The 12406-nt window shown below is 36.4% G+C and overlaps 1 protein-coding gene across 6 annotated transcripts in view; it reads right to left on the bottom strand.

The window, feature by feature from the left end:
- LOC131167720 (histone-lysine N-methyltransferase, H3 lysine-9 specific SUVH4) overlaps positions 1 to 12406 on the bottom strand; it is a 176118-nt gene that overhangs the window by 61260 nt on the left and 102452 nt on the right. The gene's annotated exons all lie outside the window — the stretch shown is intronic.

The raw sequence follows: 12406 nt of genomic DNA, 5'->3' as shown, positions 1-12406 counted from the left end.
CACCCAACAGAGCCCCTAAATCAAAGGCAAGTCAAGGATAGCACACCCCGCTAAAGAAGCAAATTGCAAATATATATTGTCTCCTTAGATTAATACCTGCAATCCCATTTTCCCCTAAATTCACTTTTAACCCAGAAAGACACTTAAAAAGTTCAAAAATGGTGAGCATGTTTAAAAAGGACTCCCTATGATCCTCTAAGAAAAAGATAGCATTACTGAATTGAAGATAAAAAACTATAACCTTGTCATGATCCACTCCTATGTAGTATCTGTATATTAGATATACACTTTACAAGAATTCTATACATGGAAAGCAAATAAGTTCAAGCATGATTCTAGGCTCTAGCCCTATACATGTAAACTAAATATATGCTAACTGTACAAAATAATGAATGGAGAAATAAGGAAATAATTGTGGGCTGAAATAAGGAAAGAAATCTTTTGCTGTTTGCTGTTCCATTCGCATCCTATACCCCTCACAAACCCTCTATCAACCACCTATGATGATGATGATGATGATCTGAAACCACTTTTAAACACTAGCCCTTCCCTTTATTCCTCCTAACATTCTCCACAACCTCATTAACCACTAAAATAGCATCCACAATCAGCCTATCCCCTCCCTCTTCCACAAAAGCACTCTAAGCTAGAGAGATCATACTTTCTACTACTAAGCTCAGACTATTGGCTAGCACCATAGCAATAATGTTATACACAATAGAAACCAGACTATAGGCTGAAAATCAGTCACATGCAAATATACTCAACTTAGACACCAAAGTGATGAAAGAAAAATTAATACTCTTACTCAAAACACCATTAAAAAGGAACTCCTTAACAATCTTAATTAAATTCACTCGACCACATCCCAACAATCCTAGAAGGATGCCATTTGGATCTGGTTCCCTTATCCATATCCATCTCAAAGACAACCTATCTAACCTCACCTTTCTCAAAAGGTCTCTCCAACCAAAACAATTGTTCCAAAGAAATGGGATTCCACCCCAAACCATCAAATCATTGGACTATCTCCATCCTCCCTAGAAAAAATATTTGCAAAAAAAAATTATGAACTCACTAGCTATCAAATTATGATCAGAAATAATCTCTCCCTACCTCACCTCCAACTCTCAAAGAGGAGTCCTTATCCTTTAACCATCATCCAAGCTATGAAAGAATTTATAATTAAAATCACCCTCCCTTACCCACTTGAACCTAGTCTTCTATCTCCAACTCCTCACTTCCATAAGGGTAACCTCCTCTAACTCCCTAATTAAATCCACGTATTTAACCTCCTCAACCACTAAAAGCATCCCTTCATACTCTTTCCAGTCCAACAAACACAAATCCCTCAAATACAATTTTTCTTAATTCTATTGTCTCCAAAAACATCCACTTTCCACCACTTGAGCACAACCCTAAGTCTTTTAAACTTTCTTATAAACCAAAAACCCTCCTAGCCCCAATCAAACTCCTCATTCCAAGAATCTCCCAACAAACACAAAAGAATTATGATCCAACCACATATTTTCAAACCTAACCCTCCCATTTGGTTTATAGAATCGGGCCTACAATGGAATTGAATCTCAGGAATGGAATCGCATCCTGCATTTGGTTTGCAAAATTAAGAATGGAATCATATTCAGCCCGAAATACGATTCATGCGAATGGAGGAATCATGATTCCAATCCAAATAGGTTGGAATCGATCATCATTCCACAGAATAGATTCATTTTGCAATAAAAAAAAATTTTAAAAACAACAATAAATGCTAATAATACTATCATTAAATTATAATAAAAATAATAACAACTAATGACAAATGCAATAACAATAAATAATATTTATTATTAAAAAATAATAATAACAACAAGAACAATAATAATAATAATAATAATAATAATAATAATAAAAATACCCAAATAATAATTATTATTTTAAGATAATAATAATTATTTTAAAAATTATTATTATTATGAAAATAATAAAAAATGATAACAACTAATAATAACTACATTGAAAATAATATTTATTATTGTAAACTAATAATAATAATAACAAGAGCAAATAATAATTAAAAAATGCAAAAATAATAATACTATTATTTTAAGGATAATAATTTTTATAAAAATAATAAAACTAGTAATAACAACATCAAGCAATAATAATTACACTAATAGCAATCACTATTATGAAAATAAAAAAAAATCAAACAAAAACAACAATAAATAATTATACTAATCGTTATTATTATTATAAAAAAAACAACTAATAATAACAACTAATAATAATACTTATTACAGTTAAAATAATAATTAAAATAATAATAAAAACAAGAACATAATAAATAATAAAAAAAGTCAAAATAATAATAATTATTATTTAGGGATAATAATTATTATAAAAATAATAAATAATAATAACAATTAATAATAACTATGATAAGAAAATATTTATTATTGTAAAATAGTAACAACAAGAATAATACCAATAAAAAGGGAAAAAATAATTATTATTTTAAGGATAAAATTTATTATTAAAAAAATTAACAAAAAATAAATAAATAAATAATCACATTAATAGCAATCACTATTATAAAATAATAAAATAATAATAATCAAACAAAAACAACAACAATAATAATAATACTAACTGTTATTATTATTATAAAAACAATAATAATTAATAATAATTACAATAACAATAATAAAAACTAATAATAATATTTATTACTATAAAATAGTAATAACTAATAATAAAAAGTGCAAATAACAATTATTATAACTATTTTAAGAACAATAAATATTAAAAAAATAATTAAAAAATAATAATAATAATAATAATAACAACTAATAATAATTATAATAGCAATAATAATCACTCCTATTTAATAATAGATAAATAAAATTAATAATAAAAACGAAAAATAAAAATTATTATTATTTTAAGGACAATAATTAGTATAAAAATAAAAAATAATATTAAACCAACAAAAATCACTATTATAAAATAAAAATAATAATACAATATTAAATAATTATGCATTAGGTTCCATTCTTCCCTCGATTCCGGTCCTTCAATTTCATCCCACAAACCAAATGGGGGGTAAAGGCGATGGACCCCACCTAACATTCACGACTAATAAAATAGGGAAACAATTGAACATAGGCATAGACAAAACCAATTTAGAAAGATTCAAAAATTCTTCTTTCCACCCACCACAAAATAAGAACCTAACCAAATGACTAGCAACAACTCTCTTCCCCCAAAAGACTGAAAAAATAAGGCATTATCCATTTGACAGCCACCTAACCCACACCCCTTAATAAAGCTATCAACACCCTCTCCTTTTTTCTCTCTAGTGAACCTAACTATATTAAAGTGTCCTCACTCCCCGCCTCCTGCCCCCAAAAAAGGAAAGAGAAAAAATTAACCACCCAAAAGAAACCAAAAAACACAAAAAGCTCTTTCCAAGACAATTACCTAAGCATTTTATCAAGGTCTTAGAGTTTTGTGACCCTGACTTGGTATATGTTTATCACTTGAAAAGAAAGTTGGTTAACTTAGATGCGATTATAAAGTTGTCATGGTGATGGTTTTGATATGTCACCGTGATGTTGTGGTTGGTCCGGATAATATTGATGGTGGTGTTCTTGAACCTAAGATGTATGATCATTAGACCTGTAAAGACCCGAAAATTTAAAAGGATTAAAATAATTTAGAAAAAAAATAATAAATAAAATAACAGATAAATAAATAAAAGGAATGGTGTGGGAAAAAGAAAAAAAAATTAAAAATAAAGAAATTAAATTAAATTAAGATTAATTAAATAATTAATTATTAAATTAAATATTTTTACATTGGATTTAAAAAAAAAAAAAAAACTAATTGAAATAAGAGAAATGTATATATGGTTAATATAATATATAAATATATATATACGTATATATGTATATATGTATATATATATATATATATAATAAGTATATGATAAGATATATATATATATATATATATATATATAAAGTACTGACAGAAGAGATAAGAAAGAAGAAAGAAGAAGAAGAAAGAAAAGAAGAAGCTGGAGAAGAACAAGCACGCCCCCCCCCCCTCTACAAATTTTCCTGCGTGCCTGCGCGTCCGTCTCCGTTTCTCTCGTTCTCTCACAATTACTCAGCGAGTTTGCGACGGATCGGAAAATGGAAGGTGCCGTTGGAATCCTGGTTCCGTTGCTGACATTTCTGTTGGAGCAGATTTTTCATGGAAACGGCTTAGGCACTGCTTCTGGGGAAAGGTAATTTTTTCCCATTTTCTCAATTTTGCCGTTAATATGTGGCTAAATTGACAAACGGACACCACCACGGGGTCCTAGTTGTCATCATCGTCATTTTGGCGTATGTAATTTACCAATTGGGGTTTTCTAGGCCTTACTCCAAAGTGAGAGTGGGATTTGAAAATTTTGACAATTTGGCTAAATTTAAGGGTATATTATTTATTTAGGAATTATGGCCCTAGGAAATATTTAAATAATATTTTATTCAAGAATAATTTATTAGAATTAGGAATTTAATTTCAGGGTCCGAGTGAGCGCCATAGGTATTTTTCGGAGTCCTATTGGCATAGTTCAAGAAACTAGGTAAGGGGAAAAATATATATTAAATCAGAATTTTTATGAATTTAATGAAAAAATAAATTGTGTTATATGTACGTGTATATGTTTCGATATGGGTAAAATGCCAACTGTTTAAATTATATTGTTTTCCAAGTTTAGGGTTGTTTATTAGATATGTATATGCGAAAATGATTTGATGAAAGTGGGAAATATTTTCAGGATAATTAAGTAAGAAATGAAAGGTATTTTTAGTATATAAACATTAAATATTGGTTGGCTTATTTTACAGGCAATATATGAATTTTACTGTTAAATTGTGTGGCATGAGATTCTGTGCAAATATATGTTAAATGTATGAGATGCAGACTAAGTAAGTAAAATCATGAAAATAAAATATGATATGGACAATGTTGCCTATGTGTGTTAATGTAATCATGTAAATAGCTGAAAAATGCTGGTGACACAGCTGAAAGTGGCTGGGTAAATGTGTCACAGCTGAAAGTGGCTGGGTAAATATGTTGCAGCTGAAAGTGGTTGGGTAAATGTGTCGTAGCTGAAAGTGGCTGGGTAAATGTGTCGCAGCTGAAAGTGGCTGGGAAAATGTGAAACAGCTGAAAGTGGCTGGGTAAATGTATAACAGCTGAAAGATGCTAGGTAAAACAGCTGAAAGATGCTGGGTATGAAATGAAATGAAATGAAAAGGGAAATGAAATGTAAAATGTGAACAATGTAAAATGGGAAAGAGTCACTTAAAGTGAAATACAATGCAATGTTAAGCCATGAATATGAAGAGATGTGTATAATTAAATAATGATAGAAAGAATGATGTATTAAGATATTAAAACTATGTATGTACATAGAACATGTTACAATTGGGCAAGGCGTACCTTTCTCCTGAAGGCTTGTTGAGTAAGGCGAGTGCACTAGTAGTTACAGATGTGGCAGTAGCCGCATAACGTACTAGGGCAGAGGGAACCTACTTGTATGGGCGGGTAGATTTCCCTATCCTTAGGGCATTTGCCGGTAAGTTATTGTTGAACGGTGCGAGTATGAGATTAATTTATCACTTGAGGGCTTACTGGGTAAGGTGAGTGCCCTGGTATATTTTAATTGCGACCTTTGGGTTACCTAAGTATCAGAGCAGAGGGGTGCTACTTGTATGGGCGGGTAATCACCCCTATCCTCGGGAAATCTCGTGGGTTAAACATTCGCATGTGTTTGATTAGGATCAGGGAATGATTTCGAAAATTATGTTAAGGATTTTCAAATGTTAAAATATTATGTTATATATAAACTCATGTTGGCCACACACTGCTTTAATATATGGTTTCTTCCCTTACTGAGATATGTCTCACCCGAATATAAATTTATTTTTTTTTCAGGATTTCTCAGGATCGAGCTTTGAGAGCTCGAGATTTTATAACATTTTTGGAAGATATAAGAAAAAGGGTATATTTTTATGTTAATTCTGATATGTATATTTTATGTTTTATATCTTTATGTTTTAACTCAGTTATGAAAGGATAGTTGTGAAACATACTGGTATTAGTGGATAATGTTTTGGAGACATGTATATAATTGAATACTGGTGGATGATTAATTTATTATGATTGGTAGTTAGAATTAGTATACTCTGGTATTATGTTATATGGAGATTATGATTATGTTTTCCGCTGCGTATGTTATGTTAATTATGGATTATTAGGTATAACGCGCCGGACCCGGGTTTAAGGGTTCGGGGCGTTAGAAGACCCTTGGTGGTTACTTGTAAGTGAACTAGAATACTTCAGAGACATGACTTTTGGGGGAACACCGAGTGAGCAGCCCATCTCCCTTGGTATCCAACTAGGTACTCAGTGAGCACCTTGAGGAGCACTCCGGAACAGGCTCTTGACATCAGCAAGGGGTGTCTAGGCTTTGGTGTGGGATTGGGAGCCCCATGGATGATCCATTTGAGAACGAGATTGCACAATACTCTTAGCCTAGAGGTTTGGGTGTCCATCCTTCTTGGTTGTTGGCTATACAGTTGGGTGGTGTCATCCTAAACCTTGATTTTACTATGGAAATGAGAGTTACCCTCAATACTGGTGGAATGTGAGTTTATCTCCCTTATCGTTCAGGTTTCGGTTCCTCAGCAACGACCTTAGTTGGTTCAAGGGTTGTCAAACCATAAGATTTGAAAATTGAGTTAGACATTTGAAGGTTTCCTTGGATAAAGATGAGTACGGCAGGGCTGCATTTAGTATAGTCTCTTCATTGCACAGTGTCACGGGCTGACTATTTTCACACCGTTGTGAAAGGGTCGTGCGGCACTAGCTAAATCACTCTTGCTTAACTAGTTAGCCTATCGTTTACCAATATTCATCCACGAAACACTTTCATTAGCGTTCAATCAAATGGCAACAGAAACAATAAGCAATCATGAAAGCAGTGGCAAGAAAGTAGCAAACATTAAAGCAATGCAATTCATTAACACCACCTCCGTTGACATTGTGTGTTTAGCGAGGGAGGCACGTAGGCTAGACACGTTGACAATAGCTAGTGAGTTTTACAAGACTTATGAACACTCACCCTCCCCTGAAGGGGTTTTAATGTAAATATCATTGTGGCACTAGGAAACATCAAAGTGACCAAGAAGTCATACTGTCTTATTTCGCACACAAAGACACTACTAGTAGAAAAAAAACCCTACACTAGTATTTATATGATGGAAACTCATCCCAAGACAAGCAATCACAAGCAAGCATAATGCCCTAAACACGCTAAGCTCGTGACACTCCCCCACTTATGCGGTTGACGTCCTCGCAGACTTTGACGTTAGGTACACTTCAACTTTTTCCACAAACGGTTGCATATCTTCCGCAGAAATCCAGTTGATTTCTTCATCACCATGGCCTTTCCACTTCACTAGGAACCTCTGCCACTTCTTCCTTGAGGATATGAACTTTCTGTCTGCAATCATATCTTCAACTTCACGTCTGTCAGGTGGCACTGTCTTCAACTCTACTCTGTTTGACTGACTTCTGCTCAGATTCTTTAGTGAAGAAGTACGCCCTAGGACTCTTTCCTCTGTACGGCTCGCCCACTGTCTCACCCACTGTGTGAGGTAACAACGGCTGCGGGCCTATAAGAAGCTCAAAAGGGTTCTTGCTTGTTGTTGAACTCCTTTGCGCATTGAAACAAAACGGAGCCACATCAAGTAGTTGCACCCAATTCTTCTGGTTGTCGTTGACGAAATGGCGCAAGTACTCTTCTAGTAGCCCTCTGAATCTCTCCGTCTGTCCGTATGTCTGTTAGTGAGAACTCGAAGAGATGTCAAGACGTGACCTAAGGAACCTGAAAATTTCCTTCAAGAAGTTGTCAGTGAATATTAAGTCTCGGTCACAAACAGTGTCTTAGGGAACACCCCAATATTTCACAACATTCACAAGGAACAATTGTGTCGTCTCTTTTGCCGAACAGTACTTTGGTGCGGCTATGAACATACCATACTTTGAAAACCTGTCTATAACCACAATCATAGACCCTGTATCTCCCACTCTGGACAGGTTGGTGATGAAGTCCTATGAGACACTTTCCCACGGTTTGGACGGTATTGGTAAGGACTCCCACAGCCCTACACTCTTCTTCCGCTCCACCTTGTCTTGTTGGCAAGTGAGACAAGTTCGAGCATAATGAACCACATCATCACACATGTGCAGCCAATAATACCTCTGCTTTAGTAGTCTTGTCATTGTAGTCATTCTCCCCGAATACCCCTCAACGAACTTCCTACAATAGCAAGTACGGCCAAGAAAGGAACGCAACTCCTTCACTACCATGGGGATCTTCCGTTCTTAAATCATCCTTACTTTCTCAATATCCCACCAGATACGACCTTACTCAACCACATGACCAAGGAATTTGTTGCTCTGCTGAGCAAAAGAGCACTTTTGTTTCTTCACATACAAATTGTTTCCCCTCAGCTTGTCAAACACCTTTGGTAGATGCTCTTCATGTTTCCTCTGAAACAACACCGATACTCCCAACGGTGCTTTGGACGGGCGAACACATCCCGCGTCCAACTCATCAAGTTGTTTCCCCAACTCTGCCGACTTTGGAGGTGTCATCCGACATGACCCTTTATTAGGTGGTTTCACTCCTGGCAACAACTTGATCTCATGCTCCACAGTCCGTTGCGGAAGCAAGTCGTGAGGCAGCTTATTGGCATCACTTCTTTATACGCATCCAACACTGCTTGGATGGTCGTAGGCACCAGCTCTTAGCCTACTTCGTCATCTACCACCACCACGGCTAGACGTGTTTACTCACCCTTTCTCAATCCCTCATTGAGTTGTATGGTTGAAAGGGACTTTCCATCGTCTCCTTTCGTTGCAACGACTTGCACCATGCACAAGTGATCTCCCATTAGACACAAGGAACTAGCCGAAGGCATCAGCACTGCCTTCGTCCCCCTTAGGAATTACATTCCCAAAATGACTGGAAAGTCAACCAATGGCACTGCTGCGAAATTCGCATGACCTTGCCACTGTCCAAGCTTAACAGTCACTTGCTTGGCTACTCCCAGAGTAGGCTAGGCTAGAGAATTAATTGCTTTCATGCGTCCTGTATCCTTCACTAAGGACAAGTTGAGACTCCATGCTTCCAATTGCGAAACAAAATTATAAGTGGCCCCGATATCTACCATAGCGCGAGTACTCTTCCCATTGATCCTCAAGTCCACAAACATTAGTCCTTTTGCTCATGTAACTTTTGGTGCTTTTTCCTACTTTTCCAATGCGTTCACCTGCCGCATTGCACCCGCCCTCAGGGTATCATCCTCTTCCCCTCGCTTTCCACCACTTGTCCCGAAGTGGAAGCTTGTAAGGCATTGAGTAATCCCTTGTGTGGACACTCACTCACTCTGTGAGGCCCTTGCCAAAAGAAACATGAAATTTTGCCCTTTTCATTACGTGTGTTGATTCCTTTAGACGACGAAGCTTCCTTTGAGGTTGATGCTTTATAGTCGGCTCCCCCACACTTGGGTTTGCCTTTCTTGAAAGACTTTCCACTGTTTCCATCTCTGCCAAACCCTTTGGACAAAGTAGGGCTGTCCCCAGAGTCACTCAAGCGTTATGTAGCGGCTTGTGTAGTAGACAAGACTTGGAACTCTTTGGCTATGAAGTTTAGTTCTTGCCCTTGGTTTCATCCCCTCTAGAAAATAGAACAACTTTTCCTTCTCCGACATGTCCCTGATATCCAACATTAAAGTGGAAAATTGTTTCACATACTCCCTGATTGACACAGTATGCTTGAGGTCTCTTAGCTTTTTCCTTGCATTATACTCCACATTCTCAGGAAAGAATTGGGCCTTGAGCTCTCTCTTCAAGTCTGCCCAATTATCCACTATATAGCTTCCATTTTCAATTTCCTTGTACTTAGTACGCCACCACAGTTTGGCGTCACCAACCAAGTACATAGTCACAGTATCCACTTTCGCTTGTTTTGAGGTCATCCTCACAGCGCAAAAATACTGCTCCACATCAAACAAGAAGTTCTCCAACTCCTTGACATCAAGGGCACCCCCATACATCATGGGTTCTGGTACCTTGGTCTTGCTAACTCCCAGAGTGTTGGAGTTCCCCCATAGCAAGAACCATCAAATTCATCTTTGCATCCAGATCAACCATCCGCGATTGAAAAGTTTCCACTGTATGGCGAAAGTTCTCTGACATGTCGCCTATCAAACTTGCTTGATGCTTTTGTGATCCCATCACTTCATGAACAAGTTCCCTCATCTGGGCCACCTCTGCGGCCACAGTGATGTTTGTTGCCTCAACCTGTGCTTCCATCATGCTGATCCTCTCAGCATTGTTTGGTGGCATGGTCACTTACCAATTTCCAAATCCCACAACGAAGGTAATCAAATTCACATAGCAATTCAAATTTGCTCTGATACCAGGTGTCACAGGCCAACTATTTTCACACCTTTGTGAAAGGGCCATGCGGCGCTAGCTAAAGCACTCTTGCTTAACTAGTAAGCCTATCGTTTACCAACATTCATCTATGAAACACTTTCATTAGCATTCAATCAAATGGCAGCAAAAACAGTAAGCAATCATGAAAGCAGTGGCAAGCAAGTAGTAAACATTGAAGCAACGCAATTCATTAACACCACCTTTGTTGACATTGTGTGTTTAGTGAGGGAGGCACCTAGGCTAAACACGTTGACAATAGCTAATGAGTTTTACAAGACTGATGAACACTCACCCTCCCCAAAAGAGGTTTTTATGTAATTATCATTCTGGCACTAGGAAACATCAAAGTGACCAAGGAGTCATACTGCCTTATTTTGCACACAAAGACACTACTAGCAAAAAATAACCCTACACTAGTATTTATATGATGGAAACTCATCCCAAGCACACGAGACAAGCGGTCACAGGCAAGCATAATGCCCTAAACAAGCTTAGCTCGTGACACACAAGCATGACTCCTTCACACTTAGGGCAGATCTTGCAAGGGTGATTCCTTTTGGCCATTGAGATCTCCACATCCGTGACACGCTGGCATAGAAGGACCATACAAAGATGAAACCCATCATTGTCCTCTACCTATAATATCTAACAAAATTTACAAATGAAAAGAAACCCAAAAAGTAATCAACCTTAAAACTGGAACAAGTATCCCAAATAACCAAAATCCACCCCGAACCTCCTCGGGACGGAAGAAAATCCCACTCCTTTGTAACAGCCTCTATAAGGTTCCTTTTCATAAAACTATGAACCAAAGTGGATCCTTGACAAGGATGGCAGCTTTTTAGTCAGCTCACTCTATAGAAAACCAATTTGTACTACAGTAACCAATTTGGAAATTCTTAGCCCCAACAGAGGTAGCTATTTTTGTGTGTAAGGCAACTCTAGGAAAGATTCTTATTTAACAATATTCAAAAAGGGGTATCCCTTCAATTAAAAGATATATTTTTTTTGAGCGAGGAAGATGTTGAATCCATTAAACATATCCTCCTTCAATGCTCTTGGACTAGAAGGCCACTGTTCTTGTCGGCCAAAAGTGGACAACTGCTAAGGTAGTGGAGAATGAAAGTGGGGCCTGGAGAGGCATTCGCTCAAGCAAGGAAAAAGAAAGGCCTTGAATCTGTTTCCGCCTACAATTTGTGGGACAGTGTACTGGGAAAAGAGTAGAGGAGTTTTTGAGGGACCAGATTTAATGGACTACAACAAAGAAAAAAAAAAGAACCATGAACCATGGAGAACAAAATATACTCCCATTACAAAAAGAAAACAACTGAAGAAAAAGAATGTAAATACAAGATAACTCTAATAAAAGTAACGCAAACCAATCCTGCTGCAAATCTTCCAAAGATACATGACAAGAATCCATTTGCTCCGAAACATGCTAATAAAAAATAGCAACACCTTTAAATATGGATTACCACACTCACTAGTTGGTCAAGTTGGTTATACATCATAGACATGCAGTTTTCAACTTTTTTTGTATCTTGTATTGCAGGTGATACCTTTCTTGTTAGCTTTTGTTTGTATTTGGGTGGCACCCCCTTGGTGCCCTTTCATGAATTCTTTCCTCGCTAATAATAATTAAAAATAAAAACAAAAAAAGAAAACACCCATTAATGGGAATAAGATCATTTTTAGCAAACTGGCTATAAGAATTTAACGCAAGACCTACCAGCAACCACGCTTTCATACCATGTAAGATTATCACTTGACCTAAAGGCTTAAGTTACTAAATTGTGGGGCAAAAATTTATGGCCTTGACAATTTTTAAAACAAAGCC

This window comes from Malania oleifera, chromosome 11 (assembly GCF_029873635.1).
Source record: "Malania oleifera isolate guangnan ecotype guangnan chromosome 11, ASM2987363v1, whole genome shotgun sequence".
NCBI lineage: Eukaryota > Viridiplantae > Streptophyta > Magnoliopsida > Santalales > Ximeniaceae > Malania > Malania oleifera.
Note: the sequence above shows the minus strand (reverse complement) of the source record. Positions and strands in the feature narration are given on the sequence as shown.